Genomic DNA, 27941 nt, shown 5'->3' on the forward strand with positions numbered 1-27941 from the left:
ATTTTGGATCCCTTTGAAGAATATAGGGACAAAGGAAATATCCTCCGATAACAAAGCGAAAGAAGCTTTCTGAGAAACTTCTTTGTGTTCTGTGAAATCATCTCACAGAGTTACAGCTTTCCTCTGAAGAACCCTTTCGCTAAGAAAGTTCTTGTGGAATTGGAAAAGTGATATTTGGAAGCCCATAGAGGGCTATGGTGAAAAAGGAAATATCCTCAGATGAAATCTGGAAAGAAGCTTTCTGAGAAACTGCTTAGTGTTCTGTTAATTCATCTCACGGAGTTACATCTGTATTACGTGGATCTCTTTGCTAGCCTTACTTCTGTGGAATCTGAGAACAGATATTTCGGATCCCTTTGAAGACTATAGGGCCATAGGAAATATCCTCCGATAACAAAGAGAAAGAAGCTTTCTGAGAAACTTCTTTGTGTTCTGTGAAATCAATTCACAGAGTTAGAGCTTTCCCCTCAAGAAGCCTTTCGCTAAGACAGTTCTTGTGGAATTGGCAAAGTGATATTTGGAAGCCCATAGAGGGCTATGTTGAAAAAGGAAATATCCTCCGATGAAATCTGGAAAGAAGCTCTCTGAGAAACTGCTCTGTGATGTGTGACTTCCACTCACAGAGTTACATCTGTATTTCGTGGATCTCTTTGCTAGCCTTATTTCTGTGGAATCTGAGAACAGATATTTCGGATCCCTTTGAAGACTATAGGGCCAAAGGAAATATCCTCCGATAATAAATAGAAAGAAGCTTTCTGAGAAACTTCTTTGTGTTCTGTGAAATCATCTCACAGAGTTACAGCTTTCCCCTCAAGAAGCCTTTCGCTAAGACAGTTCTTGTGGAATTGGAAAAGTGATATTTGGAAGCCCATAGAGGGCTACGGTGAAAAAGGAAATATCCTCAGATGAAATCTTTAAAGAAGCTTTCTGAGAAACTGCTTAGTGTTCTGTTAATTCATCTCACCGAGTTACATCTGTATTTCGTGGATCTCTTTGCTAGCCTTATTTCTGTGGAATGTGAGAACAGATATTTCGGATCCCTTTGAAGACTATAGGTCCAAAGGAAATATCCTCCGATAACAAAGAGAAAGAAGCTTTCTGAGAAACTTCTTTGTGTTCTGTGAAATCATCTCACAGAGTTACAGCTTTCCCCTCAAGAAGCCTTTCGCTAAGACAGTTCTTGTGTAATTGGCAAAGTGATATTTGGAAGCCCATAGAGGGCTATATTGAAAAAGGATATATCCTCCGATGAAATCTGGAAAGAAGCTCTCTGAGAAACTGCTCTGTGATGTTTGACTTCCACTCGCACAGTTACATCTGTATTTCGTGGATCTCTTTGCTAGCCTTATTTCTGTGGAATCTGAGAACAGATATTTCGGATCCCTTTGAAGACTTTAGGGCCAAAGGAAATATCCTCCGATAACAAAGAGAAAGAAGCTTTCTGAGAAACTTCTTTGTGCTATGTGAAACCATCTCACAGAGTTACAGTTTTCCCCTGAAGAAGCCTTTCGCTAAGACAGTTCTTCTGGAATTTGGAAAGTGATATTTGGAAGCCCATAGAGGGCTATGGTGAAAAAGGAATTATCCTCAGATGAAAACTGGAAAGAAGCTTTCTGAGAAACTGCTTAGTGTTCTGTTAATTCATCTCACGGAGTTACATCTGTATTTCGTGTATCTCTTTGCTAGCCTTATTTTTGTGGAATCTGAGAACAGATATTTCGGATTCCTTTGAAGATATAGGGCCAAAGGAAATATCCTCCGATAACAAAGAGAAAGAAGCTTTCTGAGAAACTTCTTTGTGTTCTGTGAAATCATCTCACAGAGTTACAGCTTTCCCCTCAAGAAGCCTTTCGCTAAGACAGTTCTTGTGGAATTGGCAAAGTGATATTTGGAAGCCCATAGAGGGCTACAGTGAAAAAGGAAATATCGTCAAATGAAATTTGGAAAGAAGCTTTCTGAGAAACTGCTCTGTGATGTGTGACTTCCACTCACAGAGTTACATCTGTATTTCGTGGATCTCTTTGCTAGCCTTATTTCTGTGGAATCTGAGAACAGATATTTCGGATCCCTTTGAAGACTATATGGCCAAAGGAAATATCCTCCGATAACAAAGAGAAAGAAGCTTTCTGAGAAACTTCTTTGTGTTCTCTGAAATCATCTCACAGAGTTACAGCTTTTCCCTCAAGAACCCTTTCGATAAGACAGTTCTTGTGGAATTGGCAAAGTGATATTTGGAAGACCATAGAGGGCTACGGTGAAAAAGGAAATATCCTCCGATGAAATCTGGAAAGAAGCTCTCTGAGAAACTGCTCTGTGATGTGTGACTTCCACTCACAGAGTTACATCTGTATTTCGTGGATCTCTTTGCTAGCCTTATTTCTGTGGACTCTGAGAAGAGATATTTCGGATCCCTTTGAAGACTATGGGGACAAAGGAAATATCCTCCGATAACAAAGAGAAAGAGCTTTCTGAGAAACTTCTTTGTCTTCTGTGAAATCATCTCACCGACTTACACCTTTCCCCTCAAGAAGCTTTTCGCTAAGACAGTTCTTGTGGAATTGGCAAGGTGATAATTTGAAGCCCATAGACGGCTCTGGTGAAAAAGGAAATATCCTCAGATGAAATCTGGAAAGAAGCTTTCTGAGAAACTGCTTAGTGTTCTGTTAATTCATCTCACAGAGTTACATCTGTATTTCATGGATCTCTTTGCTAGCCTTATTTCTGTGGAATCTGAGAACAGATATTTCGGATCCCTTTGAAGACTATAGGGCCCAAGGAAATATCCTCCGATAACAAAGAGAAAGAAGCTTACTGACAAACTTATTGTCTTCTGTGAAATCATCTCACAGAGTTACAGCTTTTCCCTCAAGAACCCTTTCGCTAAGACAGTTCTTGTGGAATTGGCAAAGTGATATTTGGAAGCCCATAGAGGGCTATGGTGAAAAAGGAAATATCCTCAGATGAAATCTGGAAAGAAGCTTTCCGAGAAACTGCTGTGTGATGTGTGACTTCCACTCACAGAGTTACATCTGTATTTCGTGGATCTCTTTGCTAGCCTTATTTCCGTGGAATCTGAGAACAGATATTTTGGATCCCTTTGAAGAATATAGGGACAAAGGAAATATCCTCCGATAACAAAGCGAAAGAAGCTTTCTGAGAAACTTCTTTGTGTTCTGTGAAATCATCTCACAGAGTTACAGCTTTCCTCTGAAGAACCCTTTCGCTAAGAAAGTTCTTGTGGAATTGGAAAAGTGATATTTGGAAGCCCATAGAGGGCTATGGTGAAAAAGGAAATATCCTCAGATGAAATCTGGAAAGAAGCTTTCTGAGAAACCGCTTAGTGTTCTGTTAATTCATCTCACGGAGTTACATCTGTATTACGTGGATCTCTTTGCTAGCCTTACTTCTGTGGAATCTGAGAACAGATATTTCGGATCCCTTTGAAGACTATAGGGCCATAGGAAATATCCTCCGATAACAAAGAGAAAGAAGCTTTCTGAGAAACTTCTTTGTGTTCTGTGAAATCAATTCACAGAGTTAGAGCTTTCCCCTCAAGAAGCCTTTCGCTAAGACAGTTCTTGTGGAATTGGCAAAGTGATATTTGGAAGCCCATAGAGGGCTATGTTGAAAAAGGAAATATCCTCCGATGAAATCTGGAAAGAAGCTCTCTGAGAAACTGCTCTGTGATGTGTGACTTCCACTCACAGAGTTACATCTGTATTTCGTGGATCTCTTTGCTAGCCTTATTTCTGTGGAATCTGAGAACAAATATTTCGGATCCCTTTGAAGACTATAGGGCCAAAGGAAATATCCTCCGATAATAAATAGAAAGAAGCTTTCTGAGAAACTTCTTTGTGTTCTGTGAAATCATCTCACAGAGTTACAGCTTTCCCCTCAAGAAGCCTTTCGCTAAGACAGTTCTTGTGGAATTGGAAAAGTGATATTTGGAAGCCCATAGAGGGCTACGGTGAAAAAGGAAATATCCTCAGATGAAATCTTTAAAGAAGCTTTCTGAGAAACTGCTTAGTGTTCTGTTAATTCATCTCACCGAGTTACATCTGTATTTCGTGGATCTCTTTGCTAGCCTTATTTCTGTGGAATGTGAGAACAGATATTTCGGATCCCTTTGAAGACTATAGGTCCAAAGGAAATATCCTCCGATAACAAAGAGAAAGAAGCTTTCTGAGAAACTTCTTTGTGTTCTGTGAAATCATCTCACAGAGTTACAGCTTTCCCCTCAAGAAGCCTTTCGCTAAGACAGTTCTTGTGGAATTGGCAAAGTGATATTTGGAAGCCCATAGAGGGCTATGGTGAAAAAGGAAATATCCTCAGATGAAATCTGGAAAGAAGCTTTCCGAGAAACTGCTGTGTGATGTGTGACTTCCACTCACAGAGTTACATCTGTATTTCGTGGATCTCTTTGCTAGCCTTATTTCCGTGGAATCTGAGAACAGATATTTTGGATCCCTTTGAAGAATATAGGGACAAAGGAAATATCCTCCGATAACAAAGCGAAAGAAGCTTTCTGAGAAACTTCTTTGTGTTCTGTGAAATCATCTCACAGAGTTACAGCTTTCCTCTGAAGAACCCTTTCGCTAAGAAAGTTCTTGTGGAATTGGAAAAGTGATATTTGGAAGCCCACAGAGGGCTATGGTGAAAAAGGAAATATCCTCAGATGAAATCTGGAAAGAAGCTTTCTGAGAAACTGCTTAGTGTTCTGTTAATTCATCTCACGGAGTTACATCTGTATTACGTGGATCTCTTTGCTAGGCTTACTTCTGTGGAATCTGAGAACAGATATTTCGGATCCCTTTGAAGACTATAGGGCCATAGGAAATATCCTCCGATAACAAAGAGAAAGAAGCTTTCTGAGAAACTTCTTTGTGTTCTGTGAAATCAATTCACAGAGTTAGAGCTTTCCCCTCAAGAAGCCTTTCGCTAAGACAGTTCTTGTGGAATTGGCAAAGTGATATTTGGAAGCCCATAGAGGGCTATGTTGAAAAAGGAAATATCCTCCGATGAAATCTGGAAAGAAGCTTTCTGAGAAACTGCTTAGTGTTCTGTTAATTCATCTCACGGAGTTACATCTGTATTTCGTGTATCTCTTTGCTAGCCTTATTTCTGTGGAATCTGAGAACAGATATTTCGGATTCCTTTGAAGATATAGGGCCAAAGGAAATATCCTCCGATAACAAAGAGAAAGAAGCTTTCTGAGAAACTTCTTTGTGTTCTGTGAAATCATCTCACAGAGTTACAGCTTTCCCCTCAAGAAGCCTTTCGCTAAGACAGTTCTTGTGGAATTGGCAAAGTGATATTTGGAAGCCCATAGAGGGCTACAGTGAAAAAGGAAATATCGTCAAATGAAATTTGGAAAGAAGCTTTCTGAGAAACTGCTCTGTGATGTGTGACTTCCACTCACAGAGTTACATCTGTATTTCGTGGATCTCTTTGCTAGCCTTATTTCTGTGGAATCTGAGAACAGATATTTCGGATCCCTTTGAAGACTATATGGCCAAAGGAAATATCCTCCGATAACAAAGAGAAAGAAGCTTTCTGAGAAACTTCTTTGTGTTCTCTGAAATCATCTCACAGAGTTACAGCTTTTCCCTCAAGAACCCTTTCGATAAGACAGTTCTTGTGGAATTGGCAAAGTGATATTTGGAAGACCATAGAGGGCTACGGTGAAAAAGGAAATATCCTCCGATGAAATCTGGAAAGAAGCTCTCTGAGAAACTGCTCTGTGATGTGTGACTTCCACTCACAGAGTTACATCTGTATTTCGTGGATCTCTTTGCTAGCCTTATTTCTGTGGACTCTGAGAAGAGATATTTCGGATCCCTTTGAAGACTATGGGGACAAAGGAAATATCCTCCGATAACAAAGAGAAAGAGCTTTCTGAGAAACTTCTTTGTCTTCTGTGAAATCATCTCACCGACTTACACCTTTCCCCTCAAGAAGCTTTTCGCTAAGACAGTTCTTGTGGAATTGGCAAGGTGATAATTTGAAGCCCATAGACGGCTCTGGTGAAAAAGGAAATATCCTCAGATGAAATCTGGAAAGAAGCTTTCTGAGAAACTGCTTAGTGTTCTGTTAATTCATCTCACAGAGTTACATCTGTATTTCATGGATCTCTTTGCTAGCCTTATTTCTGTGGAATCTGAGAACAGATATTTCGGATCCCTTTGAAGACTATAGGGCCCAAGGAAATATCCTCCGATAACAAAGAGAAAGAAGCTTACTGACAAACTTATTGTCTTCTGTGAAATCATCTCACAGAGTTACAGCTTTTCCCTCAAGAACCCTTTCGCTAAGACAGTTCTTGTGGAATTGGCAAAGTGATATTTGGAAGCCCATAGAGGGCTATGGTGAAAAAGGAAATATCCTCAGATGAAATCTGGAAAGAAGCTTTCCGAGAAACTGCTGTGTGATGTGTGACTTCCACTCACAGAGTTACATCTGTATTTCGTGGATCTCTTTGCTAGCCTTATTTCCCTGGAATCTGAGAACAGATATTTTGGATCCCTTTGAAGAATATAGGGACAAAGGAAATATCCTCCGATAACAAAGCGAAAGAAGCTTTCTGAGAAACTTCTTTGTGTTCTGTGAAATCATCTCACAGAGTTACAGCTTTCCTCTGAAGAACCCTTTCGCTAAGAAAGTTCTTGTGGAATTGGAAAAGTGATATTTGGAAGCCCACAGAGGGCTATGGTGAAAAAGGAAATATCCTCAGATGAAATCTGGAAAGAAGCTTTCTGAGAAACTGCTTAGTGTTCTGTTAATTCATCTCACGGAGTTACATCTGTATTACGTGGATCTCTTTGCTAGCCTTACTTCTGTGGAATCTGAGAACAGATATTTCGGATCCCTTTGAAGACTATAGGGCCATAGGAAATATCCTCCGATAACAAAGAGAAAGAAGCTTTCTGAGAAACTTCTTTGTGTTCTGTGAAATCAATTCACAGAGTTAGAGCTTTCCCCTCAAGAAGCCTTTCGCTAAGACAGTTCTTGTGGAATTGGCAAAGTGATATTTGGAAGCCCATAGAGGGCTATGTTGAAAAAGGAAATATCCTCCGATGAAATCTGGAAAGAAGCTTTCTGAGAAACTGCTTAGTGTTCTGTTAATTCATCTCACGGAGTTACATCTGTATTTCGTGTATCTCTTTGCTAGCCTTATTTCTGTGGAATCTGAGAACAGATATTTCGGATTCCTTTGAAGATATAGGGCCAAAGGAAATATCCTCCGATAACAAAGAGAAAGAAGCTTTCTGAGAAACTTCTTTGTGTTCTGTGAAATCATCTCACAGAGTTACAGCTTTCCCCTCAAGAAGCCTTTCGCTAAGACAGTTCTTGTGGAATTGGCAAAGTGATATTTGGAAGCCCATAGAGGGCTACAGTGAAAAAGGAAATATCGTCAAATGAAATTTGGAAAGAAGCTTTCTGAGAAACTGCTCTGTGATGTGTGACTTCCACTCACAGAGTTACATCTGTATTTCGTGGATCTCTTTGCTAGCCTTATTTCTGTGGAATCTGAGAACAGATATTTCGGATCCCTTTGAAGACTATATGGCCAAAGGAAATATCCTCCGATAACAAAGAGAAAGAAGCTTTCTGAGAAACTTCTTTGTGTTCTCTGAAATCATCTCACAGAGTTACAGCTTTTCCCTCAAGAACCCTTTCGATAAGACAGTTCTTGTGGAATTGGCAAAGTGATATTTGGAAGACCATAGAGGGCTACGGTGAAAAAGGAAATATCCTCCGATGAAATCTGGAAAGAAGCTCTCTGAGAAACTGCTCTGTGATGTGTGACTTCCACTCACAGAGTTACATCTGTATTTCGTGGATCTCTTTGCTAGCCTTATTTCTGTGGACTCTGAGAAGAGATATTTCGGATCCCTTTGAAGACTATGGGGACAAAGGAAATATCCTCCGATAACAAAGAGAAAGAGCTTTCTGAGAAACTTCTTTGTCTTCTGTGAAATCATCTCACCGACTTACACCTTTCCCCTCAAGAAGCTTTTCGCTAAGACAGTTCTTGTGGAATTGGCAAGGTGATAATTTGAAGCCCATAGACGGCTCTGGTGAAAAAGGAAATATCCTCAGATGAAATCTGGAAAGAAGCTTTCTGAGAAACTGCTTAGTGTTCTGTTAATTCATCTCACAGAGTTACATCTGTATTTCATGGATCTCTTTGCCAGCCTTATTTCTGTGGAATCTGAGAACAGATATTTCGGATCCCTTTGAAGACTATAGGGCCCAAGGAAATATCCTCCGATAACAAAGAGAAAGAAGCTTACTGACAAACTTATTGTCTTCTGTGAAATCATCTCACAGAGTTACAGCTTTTCCCTCAAGAACCCTTTCGCTAAGACAGTTCTTGTGGAATTGGCAAAGTGATATTTGGAAGCCCATCGAGGGCTATGGTGAAAAAGGAAATATCCTCAGATGAAATCTGGAAAGAAGCTTTCCGAGAAACTGCTGTGTGATGTGTGACTTCCACTCACAGAGTTACATCTGTATTTCGTGGATCTCTTTGCTAGCCTTATTTCCGTGGAATCTGAGAACAGATATTTTGGATCCCTTTGAAGAATATAGGGACAAAGGAAATATCCTCCGATAACAAAGCGAAAGAAGCTTTCTGAGAAACTTCTTTGTGTTCTGTGAAATCATCTCACAGAGTTACAGCTTTCCTCTGAAGAACCCTTTCGCTAAGAAAGTTCTTGTGGAATTGGAAAAGTGATATTTGGAAGCCCATAGAGGGCTATGGTGAAAAAGGAAATATCCTCAGATGAAATCTGGAAAGAAGCTTTCTGAGAAACCGCTTAGTGTTCTGTTAATTCATCTCACGGAGTTACATCTGTATTACGTGGATCTCTTTGCTAGCCTTACTTCTGTGGAATCTGAGAACAGATATTTCGGATCCCTTTGAAGACTATAGGGCCATAGGAAATATCCTCCGATAACAAAGAGAAAGAAGCTTTCTGAGAAACTTCTTTGTGTTCTGTGAAATCAATTCACAGAGTTAGAGCTCTCCCCTCAAGAAGCCTTTCGCTAAGACAGTTCTTGTGGAATTGGCAAAGTGATATTTGGAAGCCCATAGAGGGCTATGTTGAAAAAGGAAATATCCTCCGATGAAATCTGGAAAGAAGCTCTCTGAGAAACTGCTCTGTGATGTGTGACTTCCACTCACAGAGTTACATCTGTATTTCGTGGATCTCTTTGCTAGCCTTATTTCTGTGGAATCTGAGAACAGATATTTCGGATCCCTTTGAAGACTATAGGGCCAAAGGAAATATCCTCCGATAATAAATAGAAAGAAGCTTTCTGAGAAACTTCTTTGTGTTCTGTGAAATCATCTCACAGAGTTACAGCTTTCCCCTCAAGAAGCCTTTCGCTAAGACAGTTCTTGTGGAATTGGAAAAGTGATATTTGGAAGCCCATAGAGGGCTACGGTGAAAAAGGAAATATCCTCAGATGAAATCTTTAAAGAAGCTTTCTGAGAAACTGCTTAGTGTTCTGTTAATTCATCTCACCGAGTTACATCTGTATTTCGTGGATCTCTTTGCTAGCCTTATTTCTGTGGAATGTGAGAACAGATATTTCGGATCCCTTTGAAGACTATAGGTCCAAAGGAAATATCCTCCGATAACAAAGAGAAAGAAGCTTTCTGAGAAACTTCTTTGTGTTCTGTGAAATCATCTCACAGAGTTACAGCTTTCCCCTCAAGAAGCCTTTCGCTAAGACAGTTCTTGTGGAATTGGCAAAGTGATATTTGGAAGCCCATAGAGGGCTATGGTGAAAAAGGAAATATCCTCAGATGAAATCTGGAAAGAAGCTTTCCGAGAAACTGCTGTGTGATGTGTGACTTCCACTCACAGAGTTACATCTGTATTTCGTGGATCTCTTTGCTAGCCTTATTTCCGTGGAATCTGAGAACAGATATTTTGGATCCCTTTGAAGAATATAGGGACAAAGGAAATATCCTCCGATAACAAAGCGAAAGAAGCTTTCTGAGAAACTTCTTTGTGTTCTGTGAAATCATCTCACAGAGTTACAGCTTTCCTCTGAAGAACCCTTTCGCTAAGAAAGTTCTTGTGGAATTGGAAAAGTGATATTTGGAAGCCCACAGAGGGCTATGGTGAAAAAGGAAATATCCTCAGATGAAATCTGGAAAGAAGCTTTCTGAGAAACTGCTTAGTGTTCTGTTAATTCATCTCACGGAGTTACATCTGTATTACGTGGATCTCTTTGCTAGCCTTACTTCTGTGGAATCTGAGAACAGATATTTCGGATCCCTTTGAAGACTATAGGGCCATAGGAAATATCCTCCGATAACAAAGAGAAAGAAGCTTTCTGAGAAACTTCTTTGTGTTCTGTGAAATCAATTCACAGAGTTAGAGCTTTCCCCTCAAGAAGCCTTTCGCTAAGACAGTTCTTGTGGAATTGGCAAAGTGATATTTGGAAGCCCATAGAGGGCTATGTTGAAAAAGGAAATATCCTCCGATGAAATCTGGAAAGAAGCTTTCTGAGAAACTGCTTAGTGTTCTGTTAATTCATCTCACGGAGTTACATCTGTATTTCGTGTATCTCTTTGCTAGCCTTATTTCTGTGGAATCTGAGAACAGATATTTCGGATTCCTTTGAAGATATAGGGCCAAAGGAAATATCCTCCGATAACAAAGAGAAAGAAGCTTTCTGAGAAACTTCTTTGTGTTCTGTGAAATCATCTCACAGAGTTACAGCTTTCCCCTCAAGAAGCCTTTCGCTAAGACAGTTCTTGTGGAATTGGCAAAGTGATATTTGGAAGCCCATAGAGGGCTACAGTGAAAAAGGAAATATCGTCAAATGAAATTTGGAAAGAAGCTTTCTGAGAAACTGCTCTGTGATGTGTGACTTCCACTCACAGAGTTACATCTGTATTTCGTGGATCTCTTTGCTAGCCTTATTTCTGTGGAATCTGAGAACAGATATTTCGGATCCCTTTGAAGACTATATGGCCAAAGGAAATATCCTCCGATAACAAAGAGAAAGAAGCTTTCTGAGAAACTTCTTTGTGTTCTCTGAAATCATCTCACAGAGTTACAGCTTTTCCCTCAAGAACCCTTTCGATAAGACAGTTCTTGTGGAATTGGCAAAGTGATATTTGGAAGACCATAGAGGGCTACGGTGAAAAAGGAAATATCCTCCGATGAAATCTGGAAAGAAGCTCTCTGAGAAACTGCTCTGTGATGTGTGACTTCCACTCACAGAGTTACATCTGTATTTCGTGGATCTCTTTGCTAGCCTTATTTCTGTGGACTCTGAGAAGAGATATTTCGGATCCCTTTGAAGACTATGGGGACAAAGGAAATATCCTCCGATAACAAAGAGAAAGAGCTTTCTGAGAAACTTCTTTGTCTTCTGTGAAATCATCTCACCGACTTACACCTTTCCCCTCAAGAAGCTTTTCGCTAAGACAGTTCTTGTGGAATTGGCAAGGTGATAATTTGAAGCCCATAGACGGCTCTGGTGAAAAAGGAAATATCCTCAGATGAAATCTGGAAAGAAGCTTTCTGAGAAACTGCTTAGTGTTCTGTTAATTCATCTCACAGAGTTACATCTGTATTTCATGGATCTCTTTGCTAGCCTTATTTCTGTGGAATCTGAGAACAGATATTTCGGATCCCTTTGAAGACTATAGGGCCCAAGGAAATATCCTCCGATAACAAAGAGAAAGAAGCTTACTGACAAACTTATTGTCTTCTGTGAAATCATCTCACAGAGTTACAGCTTTTCCCTCAAGAACCCTTTCGCTAAGACAGTTCTTGTGGAATTGGCAAAGTGATATTTGGAAGCCCATAGAGGGCTATGGTGAAAAAGGAAATATCCTCAGATGAAATCTGGAAAGAAGCTTTCCGAGAAACTGCTGTGTGATGTGTGACTTCCACTCACAGAGTTACATCTGTATTTCGTGGATCTCTTTGCTAGCCTTATTTCCGTGGAATCTGAGAACAGATATTTTGGATCCCTTTGAAGAATATAGGGACAAAGGAAATATCCTCCGATAACAAAGCGAAAGAAGCTTTCTGAGAAACTTCTTTGTGTTCTGTGAAATCATCTCACAGAGTTACAGCTTTCCTCTGAAGAACCCTTTCGCTAAGAAAGTTCTTGTGGAATTGGAAAAGTGATATTTGGAAGCCCATAGAGGGCTATGGTGAAAAAGGAAATATCCTCAGATGAAATCTGGAAAGAAGCTTTCTGAGAAACCGCTTAGTGTTCTGTTAATTCATCTCACGGAGTTACATCCGTATTACGTGGATCTCTTTGCTAGCCTTACTTCTGTGGAATCTGAGAACAGATATTTCGGATCCCTTTGAAGACTATAGGGCCATAGGAAATATCCTCCGATAACAAAGAGAAAGAAGCTTTCTGAGAAACTTCTTTGTGTTCTGTGAAATCAATTCACAGAGTTAGAGCTTTCCCCTCAAGAAGCCTTTCGCTAAGACAGTTCTTGTGGAATTGGCAAAGTGATATTTGGAAGCCCATAGAGGGCTATGTTGAAAAAGGAAATATCCTCCGATGAAATCTGGAAAGAAGCTCTCTGAGAAACTGCTCTGTGATGTGTGACTTCCACTCACAGAGTTACATCTGTAATGCGTGGATCTCTTTGCTAGCCTTATTTCTGTGGAATCTGAGAACAGATATTTCGGATCCCTTTGAAGACTATAGGGCCAAAGGAAATATCCTCCGATAATAAATAGAAAGAAGCTTTCTGAGAAACTTCTTTGTGTTCTGTGAAATCATCTCACAGAGTTACAGCTTTCCCCTCAAGAAGCCTTTCGCTAAGACAGTTCTTGTGGAATTGGAAAAGTGATATTTGGAAGCCCATAGAGGGCTACGGTGAAAAAGGAAATATCCTCAGATGAAATCTTTAAAGAAGCTTTCTGAGAAACTGCTTAGTGTTCTGTTAATTCATCTCACCGAGTTACATCTGTATTTCGTGGATCTCTTTGCTAGCCTTATTTCTGTGGAATGTGAGAACAGATATTTCGGATCCCTTTGAAGACTATAGGTCCAAAGGAAATATCCTCCGATAACAAAGAGAAAGAAGCTTTCTGAGAAACTTCTTTGTGTTCTGTGAAATCATCTCACAGAGTTACAGCTTTCCCCTCAAGAAGCCTTTCGCTAAGACAGTTCTTGTGTAATTGGCAAAGTGATATTTGGAAGCCCATAGAGGGCTATATTGAAAAAGGATATATCCTCCGATGAAATCTGGAAAGAAGCTCTCTGAGAAACTGCTCTGTGATGTTTGACTTCCACTCGCACAGTTACATCTGTATTTCGTGGATCTCTTTGCTAGCCTTATTTCTGTGGAATCTGAGAACAGATATTTCGGATCCCTTTGAAGACTTTAGGGCCAAAGGAAATATCCTCCGATAACAAAGAGAAAGAAGCTTTCTGAGAAACTTCTTTGTGCTATGTGAAACCATCTCACAGAGTTACAGTTTTCCCCTGAAGAAGCCTTTCGCTAAGACAGTTCTTCTGGAATTTGGAAAGTGATATTTGGAAGCCCATAGAGGGCTATGGTGAAAAAGGAATTATCCTCAGATGAAAACTGGAAAGAAGCTTTCTGAGAAACTGCTTAGTGTTCTGTTAATTCATCTCACGGAGTTACATCTGTATTTCGTGTATCTCTTTGCTAGCCTTATTTTTGTGGAATCTGAGAACAGATATTTCGGATTCCTTTGAAGATATAGGGCCAAAGGAAATATCCTCCGATAACAAAGAGAAAGAAGCTTTCTGAGAAACTTCTTTGTGTTCTGTGAAATCATCTCACAGAGTTACAGCTTTCCCCTCAAGAAGCCTTTCGCTAAGACAGTTCTTGTGGAATTGGCAAAGTGATATTTGGAAGCCCATAGAGGGCTACAGTGAAAAAGGAAATATCGTCAAATGAAATTTGGAAAGAAGCTTTCTGAGAAACTGCTCTGTGATGTGTGACTTCCACTCACAGAGTTACATCTGTATTTCGTGGATCTCTTTGCTAGCCTTATTTCTGTGGAATCTGAGAACAGATATTTCGGATCCCTTTGAAGACTATATGGCCAAAGGAAATATCCTCCGATAACAAAGAGAAAGAAGCTTTCTGAGAAACTTCTTTGTGTTCTCTGAAATCATCTCACAGAGTTACAGCTTTTCCCTCAAGAACCCTTTCGATAAGACAGTTCTTGTGGAATTGGCAAAGTGATATTTGGAAGACCATAGAGGGCTACGGTGAAAAAGGAAATATCCTCCGATGAAATCTGGAAAGAAGCTCTCTGAGAAACTGCTCTGTGATGTGTGACTTCCACTCACAGAGTTACATCTGTATTTCGTGGATCTCTTTGCTAGCCTTATTTCTGTGGACTCTGAGAAGAGATATTTCGGATCCCTTTGAAGACTATGGGGACAAAGGAAATATCCTCCGATAACAAAGAGAAAGAGCTTTCTGAGAAACTTCTTTGTCTTCTGTGAAATCATCTCACCGACTTACACCTTTCCCCTCAAGAAGCTTTTCGCTAAGACAGTTCTTGTGGAATTGGCAAGGTGATAATTTGAAGCCCATAGACGGCTCTGGTGAAAAAGGAAATATCCTCAGATGAAATCTGGAAAGAAGCTTTCTGAGAAACTGCTTAGTGTTCTGTTAATTCATCTCACAGAGTTACATCTGTATTTCATGGATCTCTTTGCTAGCCTTATTTCTGTGGAATCTGAGAACAGATATTTCGGATCCCTTTGAAGACTATAGGGCCCAAGGAAATATCCTCCGATAACAAAGAGAAAGAAGCTTACTGACAAACTTATTGTCTTCTGTGAAATCATCTCACAGAGTTACAGCTTTTCCCTCAAGAACCCTTTCGCTAAGACAGTTCTTGTGGAATTGGCAAAGTGATATTTGGAAGCCCATAGAGGGCTATGGTGAAAAAGGAAATATCCTCAGATGAAATCTGGAAAGAAGCTTTCCGAGAAACTGCTGTGTGATGTGTGACTTCCACTCACAGAGTTACATCTGTATTTCGTGGATCTCTTTGCTAGCCTTATTTCCGTGGAATCTGAGAACAGATATTTTGGATCCCTTTGAAGAATATAGGGACAAAGGAAATATCCTCCGATAACAAAGCGAAAGAAGCTTTCTGAGAAACTTCTTTGTGTTCTGTGAAATCATCTCACAGAGTTACAGCTTTCCTCTGAAGAACCCTTTCGCTAAGAAAGTTCTTGTGGAATTGGAAAAGTGATATTTGGAAGCCCATAGAGGGCTATGGTGAAAAAGGAAATATCCTCAGATGAAATCTGGAAAGAAGCTTTCTGAGAAACCGCTTAGTGTTCTGTTAATTCATCTCACGGAGTTACATCTGTATTACGTGGATCTCTTTGCTAGCCTTACTTCTGTGGAATCTGAGAACAGATATTTCGGATCCCTTTGAAGACTATAGGGCCATAGGAAATATCCTCCGATAACAAAGAGAAAGAAGCTTTCTGAGAAACTTCTTTGTGTTCTGTGAAATCAATTCACAGAGTTAGAGCTTTCCCCTCAAGAAGCCTTTCGCTAAGACAGTTCTTGTGGAATTGGCAAAGTGATATTTGGAAGCCCATAGAGGGCTATGTTGAAAAAGGAAATATCCTCCGATGAAATCTGGAAAGAAGCTCTCTGAGAAACTGCTCTGTGATGTGTGACTTCCACTCACAGAGTTACATCTGTATTTCGTGGATCTCTTTGCTAGCCTTATTTCTGTGGAATCTGAGAACAAATATTTCGGATCCCTTTGAAGACTATAGGGCCAAAGGAAATATCCTCCGATAATAAATAGAAAGAAGCTTTCTGAGAAACTTCTTTGTGTTCTGTGAAATCATCTCACAGAGTTACAGCTTTCCCCTCAAGAAGCCTTTCGCTAAGACAGTTCTTGTGGAATTGGAAAAGTGATATTTGGAAGCCCATAGAGGGCTACGGTGAAAAAGGAAATATCCTCAGATGAAATCTTTAAAGAAGCTTTCTGAGAAACTGCTTAGTGTTCTGTTAATTCATCTCACCGAGTTACATCTGTATTTCGTGGATCTCTTTGCTAGCCTTATTTCTGTGGAATGTGAGAACAGATATTTCGGATCCCTTTGAAGACTATAGGTCCAAAGGAAATATCCTCCGATAACAAAGAGAAAGAAGCTTTCTGAGAAACTTCTTTGTGTTCTGTGAAATCATCTCACAGAGTTACAGCTTTCCCCTCAAGAAGCCTTTCGCTAAGACAGTTCTTGTGGAATTGGCAAAGTGATATTTGGAAGCCCATAGAGGGCTATGGTGAAAAAGGAAATATCCTCAGATGAAATCTGGAAAGAAGCTTTCCGAGAAACTGCTGTGTGATGTGTGACTTCCACTCACAGAGTTACATCTGTATTTCGTGGATCTCTTTGCTAGCCTTATTTCCGTGGAATCTGAGAACAGATATTTTGGATCCCTTTGAAGAATATAGGGACAAAGGAAATATCCTCCGATAACAAAGCGAAAGAAGCTTTCTGAGAAACTTCTTTGTGTTCTGTGAAATCATCTCACAGAGTTACAGCTTTCCTCTGAAGAACCCTTTCGCTAAGAAAGTTCTTGTGGAATTGGAAAAGTGATATTTGGAAGCCCACAGAGGGCTATGGTGAAAAAGGAAATATCCTCAGATGAAATCTGGAAAGAAGCTTTCTGAGAAACTGCTTAGTGTTCTGTTAATTCATCTCACGGAGTTACATCTGTATTACGTGGATCTCTTTGCTAGCCTTACTTCTGTGGAATCTGAGAACAGATATTTCGGATCCCTTTGAAGACTATAGGGCCATAGGAAATATCCTCCGATAACAAAGAGAAAGAAGCTTTCTGAGAAACTTCTTTGTGTTCTGTGAAATCAATTCACAGAGTTAGAGCTTTCCCCTCAAGAAGCCTTTCGCTAAGACAGTTCTTGTGGAATTGGCAAAGTGATATTTGGAAGCCCATAGAGGGCTATGTTGAAAAAGGAAATATCCTCCGATGAAATCTGGAAAGAAGCTTTCTGAGAAACTGCTTAGTGTTCTGTTAATTCATCTCACGGAGTTACATCTGTATTTCGTGTATCTCTTTGCTAGCCTTATTTCTGTGGAATCTGAGAACAGATATTTCGGATTCCTTTGAAGATATAGGGCCAAAGGAAATATCCTCCGATAACAAAGAGAAAGAAGCTTTCTGAGAAACTTCTTTGTGTTCTGTGAAATCATCTCACAGAGTTACAGCTTTCCCCTCAAGAAGCCTTTCGCTAAGACAGTTCTTGTGGAATTGGCAAAGTGATATGTGGAAGCCCATAGAGGGCTACAGTGAAAAAGGAAATATCGTCAAATGAAATTTGGAAAGAAGCTTTCTGAGAAACTGCTCTGTGATGTGTGACTTCCACTCACAGAGTTACATCTGTATTTCGTGGATCTCTTTGCTAGCCTTATTTCTGTGGAATCTGAGAACAGATATTTCGGATCCCTTTGAAGACTATATGGCCAAAGGAAATATCCTCCGATAACAAAGAGAAAGAAGCTTTCTGAGAAACTTCTTTGTGTTCTCTGAAATCATCTCACAGAGTTACAGCTTTTCCCTCAAGAACCCTTTCGATAAGACAGTTCTTGTGGAATTGGCAAAGTGATATTTGGAAGACCATAGAGGGCTACGGTGAAAAAGGAAATATCCTCCGATGAAATCTGGAAAGAAGCTCTCTGAGAAACTGCTCTGTGATGTGTGACTTCCACTCACAGAGTTACATCTGTATTTCGTGGATCTCTTTGCTAGCCTTATTTCTGTGGACTCTGAGAAGAGATATTTCGGATCCCTTTGAAGACTATGGGGACAAAGGAAATATCCTCCGATAACAAAGAGAAAGCGCTTTCTGAGAAACTTCTTTGTCTTCTGTGAAATCATCTCACCGACTTACACCTTTCCCCTCAAGAAGCTTTTCGCTAAGACAGTTCTTGTGGAATTGGCAAGGTGATAATTTGAAGCCCATAGACGGCTCTGGTGAAAAAGGAAATATCCTCAGATGAAATCTGGAAAGAAGCTTTCTGAGAAACTGCTTAGTGTTCTGTTAATTCATCTCACAGAGTTACATCTGTATTTCATGGATCTCTTTGCTAGCCTTATTTCTGTGGAATCTGAGAACAGATATTTCGGATCCCTTTGAAGACTATAGGGCCCAAGGAAATATCCTCCGATAACAAAGAGAAAGAAGCTTACTGACAAACTTATTGTCTTCTGTGAAATCATCTCACAGAGTTACAGCTTTTCCCTCAAGAACCCTTTCGCTAAGACAGTTCTTGTGGAATTGGCAAAGTGATATTTGGAAGCCCATAGAGGGCTATGGTGAAAAAGGAAATATCCTCAGATGAAATCTGGAAAGAAGCTTTCCGAGAAACTGCTGTGTGATGTGTGAATTCCACTCACAGAGTTACATCTGTATTTCGTGGATCTCTTTGCTAGCCTTATTTCCGTGGAATCTGAGAACAGATATTTTGGATCCCTTTGAAGAATATAGGGACAAAGGAAATATCCTCCGATAACAAAGCGAAAGAAGCTTTCTGAGAAACTTCTTTGTGTTCTGTGAAATCATCTCACAGAGTTACAGCTTTCCTCTGAAGAACCCTTTCGCTAAGAAAGTTCTTGTGGAATTGGAAAAGTGATATTTGGAAGCCCATAGAGGGCTATGGTGAAAAAGGAAATATCCTCAGATGAAATCTGGAAAGAAGCTTTCTGAGAAACCGCTTAGTGTTCTGTTAATTCATCTCACGGAGTTACATCTGTATTACGTGGATCTCTTTGCTAGCCTTACTTCTGTGGAATCTGAGAACAGATATTTCGGATCCCTTTGAAGACTATAGGGCCATAGGAAATATCCTCCGATAACAAAGAGAAAGAAGCTTTCTGAGAAACTTCTTTGTGTTCTGTGAAATCAATTCACAGAGTTAGAGCTTTCCCCTCAAGAAGCCTTTCGCTAAGACAGTTCTTGTGGAATTGGCAAAGTGATATTTGGAAGCCCATAGAGGGCTATGTTGAAAAAGGAAATATCCTCCGATGAAATCTGGAAAGAAGCTCTCTGAGAAACTGCTCTGTGATGTGTGACTTCCACTCACAGAGTTACATCTGTATTTCGTGGATCTCTTTGCTAGCCTTATTTCTGTGGAATCTGAGAACAGATATTTCGGATCCCTTTGAAGACTATAGGGCCAAAGGAAATATCCTCCGATAATAAATAGAAAGAAGCTTTCTGAGAAACTTCTTTGTGTTCTGTGAAATCATCTCACAGAGTTACAGCTTTCCCCTCAAGAAGCCTTTCGCTAAGACAGTTCTTGTGGAAATGGAAAAGTGATATTTGGAAGCCCATAGAGGGCTACGGTGAAAAAGGAAATATCCTCAGATGAAATCTTTAAGAAGCTTTCTGAGAAACTGCTTAGTGTTCTGTTAATTCATCTCACCGAGTTACATCTGTATTTCGTGGATCTCTTTGCTAGCCTTATTTCTGTGGAATGTGAGAACAGATATTTCGGATCCCTTTGAAGACTATAGGTCCAAAGGAAATATCCTCCGATAACAAAGAGAAAGAAGCTTTCTGAGAAACTTCTTTGTGTTCTGTGAAATCATCTCACAGAGTTACAGCTTTCCCCTCAAGAAGCCTTTCGCTAAGACAGTTCTTGTGTAATTGGCAAAGTGATATTTGGAAGCCCATAGAGGGCTATATTGAAAAAGGATATATCCTCCGATGAAATCTGGAAAGAAGCTCTCTGAGAAACTGCTCTGTGATGTTTGACTTCCACTCGCACAGTTACATCTGTATTTCGTGGATCTCTTTGCTAGCCTTATTTCTGTGGAATCTGAGAACAGATATTTCGGATCCCTTTGAAGACTTTAGGGCCAAAGGAAATATCCTCCGATAACAAAGAGAAAGAAGCTTTCTGAGAAACTTCTTTGTGCTATGTGAAACCATCTCACAGAGTTACAGTTTTCCCCTGAAGAAGCCTTTCGCTAAGACAGTTCTTCTGGAATTTGGAAAGTGATATTTGGAAGCCCATAGAGGGCTATGGTGAAAAAGGAATTATCCTCAGATGAAAACTGGAAAGAAGCTTTCTGAGAAACTGCTTAGTGTTCTGTTAATTCATCTCACGGAGTTACATCTGTATTTCGTGTATCTCTTTGCTAGCCTTATTTCTGTGGAATCTGAGAACAGATATTTCGGATTCCTTTGAAGATATAGGGCCAAAGGAAATATCCTCCGATAACAAAGAGAAAGAAGCTTTCTGAGAAACTTCTTTGTGTTCTGTGAAATCATCTCACAGAGTTACAGCTTTCCCCTCAAGAAGCCTTTCGCTAAGACAGTTCTTGTGGAATTGGCAAAGTGATATTTGGAAGCCCATAGAGGGCTACAGTGAAAAAGGAAATATCGTCAAATGAAATTTGGAAAGAAGCTTTCTGAGAAACTGCTCTGTGATGTGTGACTTCCACTCACAGAGTTACATCTGTATTTCGTGGATCTCTTTGCTAGCCTTATTTCTGTGGAATCTGAGAACAGATATTTCGGATCCCTTTGAAGACTATATGGCCAAAGGAAATATCCTCCGATAACAAAGAGAAAGAAGCTTTCTGAGAAACTGCTTTGTATTCTCTGAAATCATCTCACAGAGTTACAGCTTTTCCCTCAAGAACCCTTTCGCTAAGACAGTTCTTGTGGAATTGGCAAAGTGATATTTGGTAGACCATAGAGGGCTATGGTGAAAAAGGAAATATCCTCCGATGAAATCTGGAAAGAAGCTCTCTGAGAAACTGCTCTGTGATGTGTGACTTCCACTCACAGAGTTACATCTGTATTTCGTGGATCTCTTTGCTAGCCTTATTTCTGTGGACTCTGAGAAGAGATATTTCGGATCCCTTTGAAGACTATGGGGACAAAGGAAATATCCTCCGATAACAAAGAGAAAGAGCTTTCTGAGAAACTTCTTTGTCTTCTGTGAAATCATCTCACCGACTTACACCTTTCCCCTCAAGAAGCTTTTCGCTAAGACAGTTCTTGTGGAATTGGCAAGGTGATAATTTGAAGCCCATAGACGGCTCTGGTGAAAAAGGAAATATCCTCAGATGAAATCTGGAAAGAAGCTTTCTGAGAAACTGCTTAGTGTTCTGTTAATTCATCTCACAGAGTTACATCTGTATTTCATGGATCTCTTTGCTAGCCTTATTTCTGTGGAATCTGAGAACAGATATTTCGGATCCCTTTGAAGACTATAGGGCCCAAGGAAATATCCTCCGATAACAAAGAGAAAGAAGCTTACTGACAAACTTATTGTCTTCTGTGAAATCATCTCACAGAGTTACAGCTTTTCCCTCAAGAACCCTTTCGCTAAGACAGTTCTTGTGGAATTGGCAAAGTGATATTTGGAAGCCCATAGAGGGCTATGGTGAAAAAGGAAATATCCTCAGATGAAATCTGGAAAGAAGCTTTCCGAGAAACTGCTGTGTGATGTGTGTCTTCCACTCACAGAGTTACATCTGTATTTCGTGGATCTCTTTGCTAGCCTTATTTCCGTGGAATCTGAGAACAGATATTTTGGATCCCTTTGAAGAATATAGGGACAAAGGAAATATCCTCCGATAACAAAGCGAAAGAAGCTTTCTGAGAAACTTCTTTGTGTTCTGTGAAATCATCTCACAGAGTTACAGCTTTCCTCTGAAGAACCCTTTCGCTAAGAAAGTTCTTGTGGAATTGGAAAAGTGATATTTGGAAGCCCATAGAGGGCTATGGTGAAAAAGGAAATATCCTCAGATGAAATCTGGAAAGAAGCTTTCTGAGAAACTGCTTAGTGTTCTGTTAATTCATCTCACGGAGTTACATCTGTATTACGTGGATCTCTTTGCTAGCCTTACTTCTGTGGAATCTGAGAACAGATATTTCGGATCCCTTTGAAGACTATAGGGCCATAGGAAATATCCTCCGATAACAAAGAGAAAGAAGCTTTCTGAGAAACTTCTTTGTGTTCTGTGAAATCAATTCACAGAGTTAGAGCTTTCCCCTCAAGAAGCCTTTCGCTAAGACAGTTCTTGTGGAATTGGCAAAGTGATATTTGGAAGCCCATAGAGGGCTATGTTGAAAAAGGAAATATCCTCCGATGAAATCTGGAAATAAGCTCTCTGAGAAACTGCTCTGTGATGTGTGACTTCCACTCACAGAGTTACATCTGTATTTCGTGGATCTCTTTGCTAGCCTTATTTCTGTGGAATCTGAGAACAGATATTTCGGATCCCTTTGAAGACTATAGGGCCAAAGGAAATATCCTCCGATAATAAATAGAAAGAAGCTTTCTGAGAAACTTCTTTGTGTTCTGTGAAATCATCTCACAGAGGTACAGCTTTCCCCTCAAGAAGCCTTTCGCTAAGACAGTTCTTGTGGAATTGGAAAAGTGATATTTGGAAGCCCATAGAGGGCTACGGTGAAAAAGGAAATATCCTCAGATGAAATCTGGAAAGAAGCTTTCTGAGAAACTGCTCTGTGATGTGTGACCTCCACTCACAGAGTTACATCTGTATTTCGTTGATCTCTTTGCTAGCCTTATTTCTGTGGAATCTGAGAACAGATATTTCGGATCCCTTTGAAGACTATAGGGCCAAAGGAAATATCCTCCGATAACAAAGAGAAAGAAGCTTTCTGAGAAACTTCTTTGTGTTCTGTGAAATCATCTCACAGAGTTACAGCTTTCCACTCAAGAAGCCTTTCGCTAAGACAGTTCTTGTAGAATTGGCAAAGTGATATTTGAAAGCCCAGAGAGGGCTACGGTGAAAAAGGAAATATCCTCAGATGAAATCTTTAAAGAAGCTTTCTGAGAAACTGCTTAGTGTTCTGTTAATTCATCTCACCGAGTTACATCTGTATTTCGTGGATCTCTTTGCTAGCCTTATTTCTGTGGAATGTGAGAACAGATATTTCGGATCCCTTTGAAGACTATAGGTCCAAAGGAAATATCCTCCGATAACAAAGAGAAAGAAGCTTTCTGAGAAACTTCTTTGTGTTCTGTGAAATCATCTCACAGAGTTACAGCTTTCCCCTCCAGAAGCCTTTCGCTAAGACAGTTCTTGTGTAATTGGCAAAGTGATATTTGGAAGCCCATAGAGGGCTATATTGAAAAAGGATATATCCTCCGATGAAATCTGGAAAGAAGCTCTCTGAGAAACTGCTCTGTGGTGTTTGACTTCCACTCGCACAGTTACATCTGTATTTCGTGGATCTCTTTGCTAGCCTTATTTCTGTGGAATCTGAGAACAGATATTTCGGATCCCTTTGAAGACTTTAGGGCCAAAGGAAATATCCTCCGATAACAAAGAGAAAGAAGCTTTCTGAGAAACTTCTTTGTGCTATGTGAAACCATCTCACAGAGTTACAGTTTTCCCCTGAAGAAGCCTTTCGCTAAGACAGTTCTTCTGGAATTTGGAAAGTGATATTTGGAAGCCCATAGAGGGCTATGGTGAAAAAGGAATTATCCTCAGATGAAATCTGGAAAGAAGCTTTCTGAGAAACTGCTTAGTGTTCTGTTAATTCATCTCACGGAGTTACATCTGTATTTCGTGTATCTCTTTGCTAGCCTTATTTCTGTGGAATCTGAGAACAGATATTTCGGATCCCTTTGAAGACTATAGGGCCAAAGGAAATATCCTCCGATAACAAAGAGAAAGAAGCTTTCTGAGAAACTTCTTTGTGTTCTGTGAAATCATCTCACAGAGTTACAGCTTTCCCCTCAAGAAGCCTTTCGCTAAGACAGTTCTTGTGGAATTGGCAAGGTGATATTTGGAAGCCCATAGAGGGCTACAGTGAAAAAGGAAATATCGTCAAATGAAATTTGGAAAAAGCTTTCTGAGAAACTGCTCTGTGATGTGTGACTTCCACTCACAGAGTTACATCTGTATTTCGTGGATCTCTTTGCTAGCCTTATTTCTGTGGAATCTCAGAACAGATATTTCGGATCCCTTTGAAGACTATATGGCCAAAGGAAATATCCTCCGATAACAAAGAGAAAGAAGCTTTCTGAGAAACTTCTTTGTGTTCTGTGAAATCATCTCACAGAGTTACAGCTTTCCCCTCAAGAAGCCTTTCGCTAAGACAGTTCTTGTGGAATTGGCAAAGTGATATTTGGAATCCCATAGAGGGCTATATTGAAAAAGGAAATATCCTCCGATGAAATCTGGAAAGAAGCTCTCTGAGAAACTGCTCTGTGATGTGTGACTTCCACTCACAGAGTTACATCTGTATTTCGTGGATCTCTTTGCTAGCCTTATTTCTGTGGAATCTGAGAACAGATATTTCGGATCCCTTTGAAGACTATAGGGCCCAAGGAAATATCCTCCGATAACAAAGAGAAAGAAGCTTACTGACAAACTTATTGTCTTCTGTGAAATCATCTCACAGAGATACAGCTTTTCCCTCAAGAACCCTTTCGCTAAGACAGTTCTTGTGGAATTGGAAAAGTGATATTTGGAAGCCCATAGAGGGCTATGTTGAAAAAGGAAATATCCTCCGATGAAATCTGGAAAGAAGCTCTCTGAGAAACTGCTCTGTGATGTGTGACTTCCACTCACAGAGTTACATCTGTATTTCGTGGATCTCTTTGCTAGCCTTATTTCTGTGGAATCTGAGAACAGATATTTCGGATCCCTTTGAAGACTATAGGGCCAAAGGAAATATCCTCCGATAATAAAGAGAAAGAAGCTTTCTGAGAAACTTCTTTGTGTTCTGTGAAATCATCTCACGGAGTTACAGCTTTACCCTCAAGAAGCCTTTCGCTAAGACAGTTCTTGTGGAATTGCAAAAGTGATATTTGGAAGCCCATAGAGGGCTACGGTGAAAAAGGAAATATCCTCAGATGAAATCTGGAAAGAAGCTTTCTGAGAAACTGCTTAGTGTTCTGTTAATTCATCTCACGGGGTTACATCTGCATTTCGTGGATCTCTTTGCTAGCCTTATTTCTGTGGAATCTGAGAACATATATTTCGGATCCCTTCGAAGACTATAGGGCCAAAGGAAATATCCTCCGATAACAAAGAGAAAGAAGCTTTCTGAGAAACTTCTTTGTGTTCTGTGAAATCATCTCACAGAGTTACAGCTTTCCCCTCAAGAAGCCTTTCGCTAAGACAGTTCTTGTGGAATTGGCAATGTGATATTTGGAAGCCCATACAGGGCTATGGTGAAAAAGGAAATCTCCTCAGATGAAATCTGGAAAGAAGCTTTCTGAGAAACTGCTCTGTGATGTCTGACTTCCACTCACAGAGTTACATCTGTATTTCGTGGATCTCTTTGCTAGTCTTATTTCTGTGGAATCTGAGAACAGATATTTCGGATCCCTTTGAAGACTATAGGGCCAAAGGAAATATCCTCCGATAACAAAGAGAAAGAAGCTTTCTGGCAAACTTCTTTGTGTTCTGTGAAATCAACTCACAGAGTTAAAGCTTTCCCCTCCTGAAGTTTTTCGCTAAGACAGTTCTTGTGGAATTGGCAAAATGATATTTGGAAGCCCATAGAGGGCTATGGTGAAAAAGAAAATATCCTCAGATGAAATCTGGAAAGAAGCTTTCTGAGAAACTGCTCTGTGATGTGTGACTTCCACTCACAGAGTTACATCTGTATTTCGTGGATCTCTTTGCTAGCCTTATTTCTGTGGAATCTGAGAACAGATATTTCGGATCCCTTTGAAGACTATAGGGCCAAAGGAAATATCCTCCGATAACAAAGAGAAAGAAGCTTTCTGAGAAACTTCTTTGTGTTCTGTGAAATCATCTCACAGAGTTACAGCTTTCCCTTCAAGAAGCCTTTCACTAAGACAGTTCTTGTGGTATTGGCAAAGTGATATTTGGAAGACCATAGAGGGCTATGCTGAAAAAGGAAATATCCTCAGATGAAATCTGGAAAGAAGCTTTCTGAGAAACTGATTAGTGTTCTGTTAATTCATCTCACAGAGTTACATCTGTATATCGTGCATCACTTTGCAAGCCTTATTTCTGTGGAATCTGAGAACAGATATTTCGGATCCCTTTGAAGACTATAGGTCCAAAGGAAATATCCTCCGATAACAAAGAGAAAGAAGCTTTCTGAGAAACTTCTTTGTGTTCTGTGAAATCATCTCACAGAGTTACAGCTTTCCCCTCAAGAAGCCTTTCACTAAGATACTTCTTGTGGTATTGGCAAAGTGATATTTGGAAGCCCATAGAGGGCTATGGTGAAAAAGGAAATATCCTCAGATGAAATCTGCAGAGAAGCTTTCTGAGAAACTGCTCTGTGATGTGTGACTTCCACTCACAGAGTTACTTCTGCATGTGGTGGATCTCTTTGCTAGCCTTATTTCTGTGGAATCTGAGAACAGATATTTCGGATCCCTTTGAAGACTATGGGGACAAAGGAAATATCCTCCGTTAAGAAAGAGAAAGAAGCTTTCTGAGAAACTTCTTTGTGTTCTGTGAAATCATCTCACAGAGTTAAAGCTTTTCCCTCCTGAAGTCTTTCGCTAAGACAGTTCTTGTGTAATTGGCAAAGTGATATTTGGAAGCCCATAGAGTGCTATGGTGAAAAAGGACATATCCTCAGATGAAATCTGGAAAGAAGCTTTCTGAGAAACTGCTTAGTGTTCTGTTAATTCATCTCACAGAGTTACATCTGCATTTCGTGGATCTCTTTGCTAGCCTTATTTCTGTGGTATCTGAGAACAGATATTTCGGATCCCTTTGAAGACTATAGGGCCAAAGGAAATATCCTCCGATAACAAAGAGAAAGAAGCTTTCTGAGAAACTTCTTTGTGTTCTGTGAAATCATCTCACAGAGTTACAGCTTTCCCCTCAAGAAGCCTTTCGTTAAGACAGTTCTTGTGGAATTGGCAAAGTGATATTTGGAAGCCCTTAGAGGGCTATGGTGAAAAAGGAAATATCCTCAGATGAAATCTGGAAAGAAGCTTTCTGAGAAACTGCTCTGTGATGTGTGACTTCCACTCACAGAGTTACATATGTATTTCGTGGATCTCTTTGCTAGCCTTATTTCTGTGGAATCTGAGAAGAGATATTTCGGATCCCTTTGAAGACTATAGGGCCAAAGGAAATATCCTCCGATAACAAAGAGAAAGAAGCTTTCTGAGAAACTTCTTTGTGTTCTGCGAAATCATCTCACAGAGTTACAGCTTTCCCCTCAAGAAGCCTTTCGCAAAGACAGTTCTTGTGGAATTGGCCAAGTGATATTTGGAAGCCCATAGAGGGCTACGTTGAAAAAGGAAATATCCTCCGATGAAATCTGGAAAGAAGCTCTCTGAGAAACTGCTCTGTTATGTGTGACTTCCACTCACAGAATTACATCTGTATTTCGTGGATCTCTTTGCTAGTCTTATTTCTGTGGACTCTGAGAACAGATATTTCGGATCCCTTTGAAGACTATAGGGCCAAAGGAAATATCCTCCGATAACAAAGAGAAAGAAGCTTTCTGAGAAACTTCTTTGTGTTCTGTGAAATCATCTCACATAGTTACAGCTTTCCCCTCAAGAAGCCTTTCGCTAAGACAGTTCTTGTGGAATTGGAAAAGTGATATTTGGGAGCCCATAGAGGGCTATGGTGAAAAAGGAAATATCCTCAGATGAAATCTGGAAAGAAGCTTTCTGAGAAACTGCTTAGTGCTCTGTTAATTCATCTCACGGAGTTACATCTGTATTTCGTGGATCTCTTTGCTAGCCTTATTTCTCTGGAATCTGAGAACAGATATTACGGATCCCTTTGAAGACCATAGGGCCAAAGGAAATATCCTCCGATAACAAAGAGAAAGAGCTTTATGAGAAACTTCTTTGTCTTCTGTGAAATCGTCTCACCGACTTACACCTTTCCCCTCAAGAAGCTTTTCGCTAAGACAGTTCTTGTGGAATTGGCAAAGTGATAATTTGAAGCC

Source organism: Macaca nemestrina, chromosome X, assembly GCF_043159975.1.
Source record: "Macaca nemestrina isolate mMacNem1 chromosome X, mMacNem.hap1, whole genome shotgun sequence".
In the NCBI taxonomy this organism is placed as follows: Eukaryota; Metazoa; Chordata; class Mammalia; order Primates; family Cercopithecidae; genus Macaca; species Macaca nemestrina.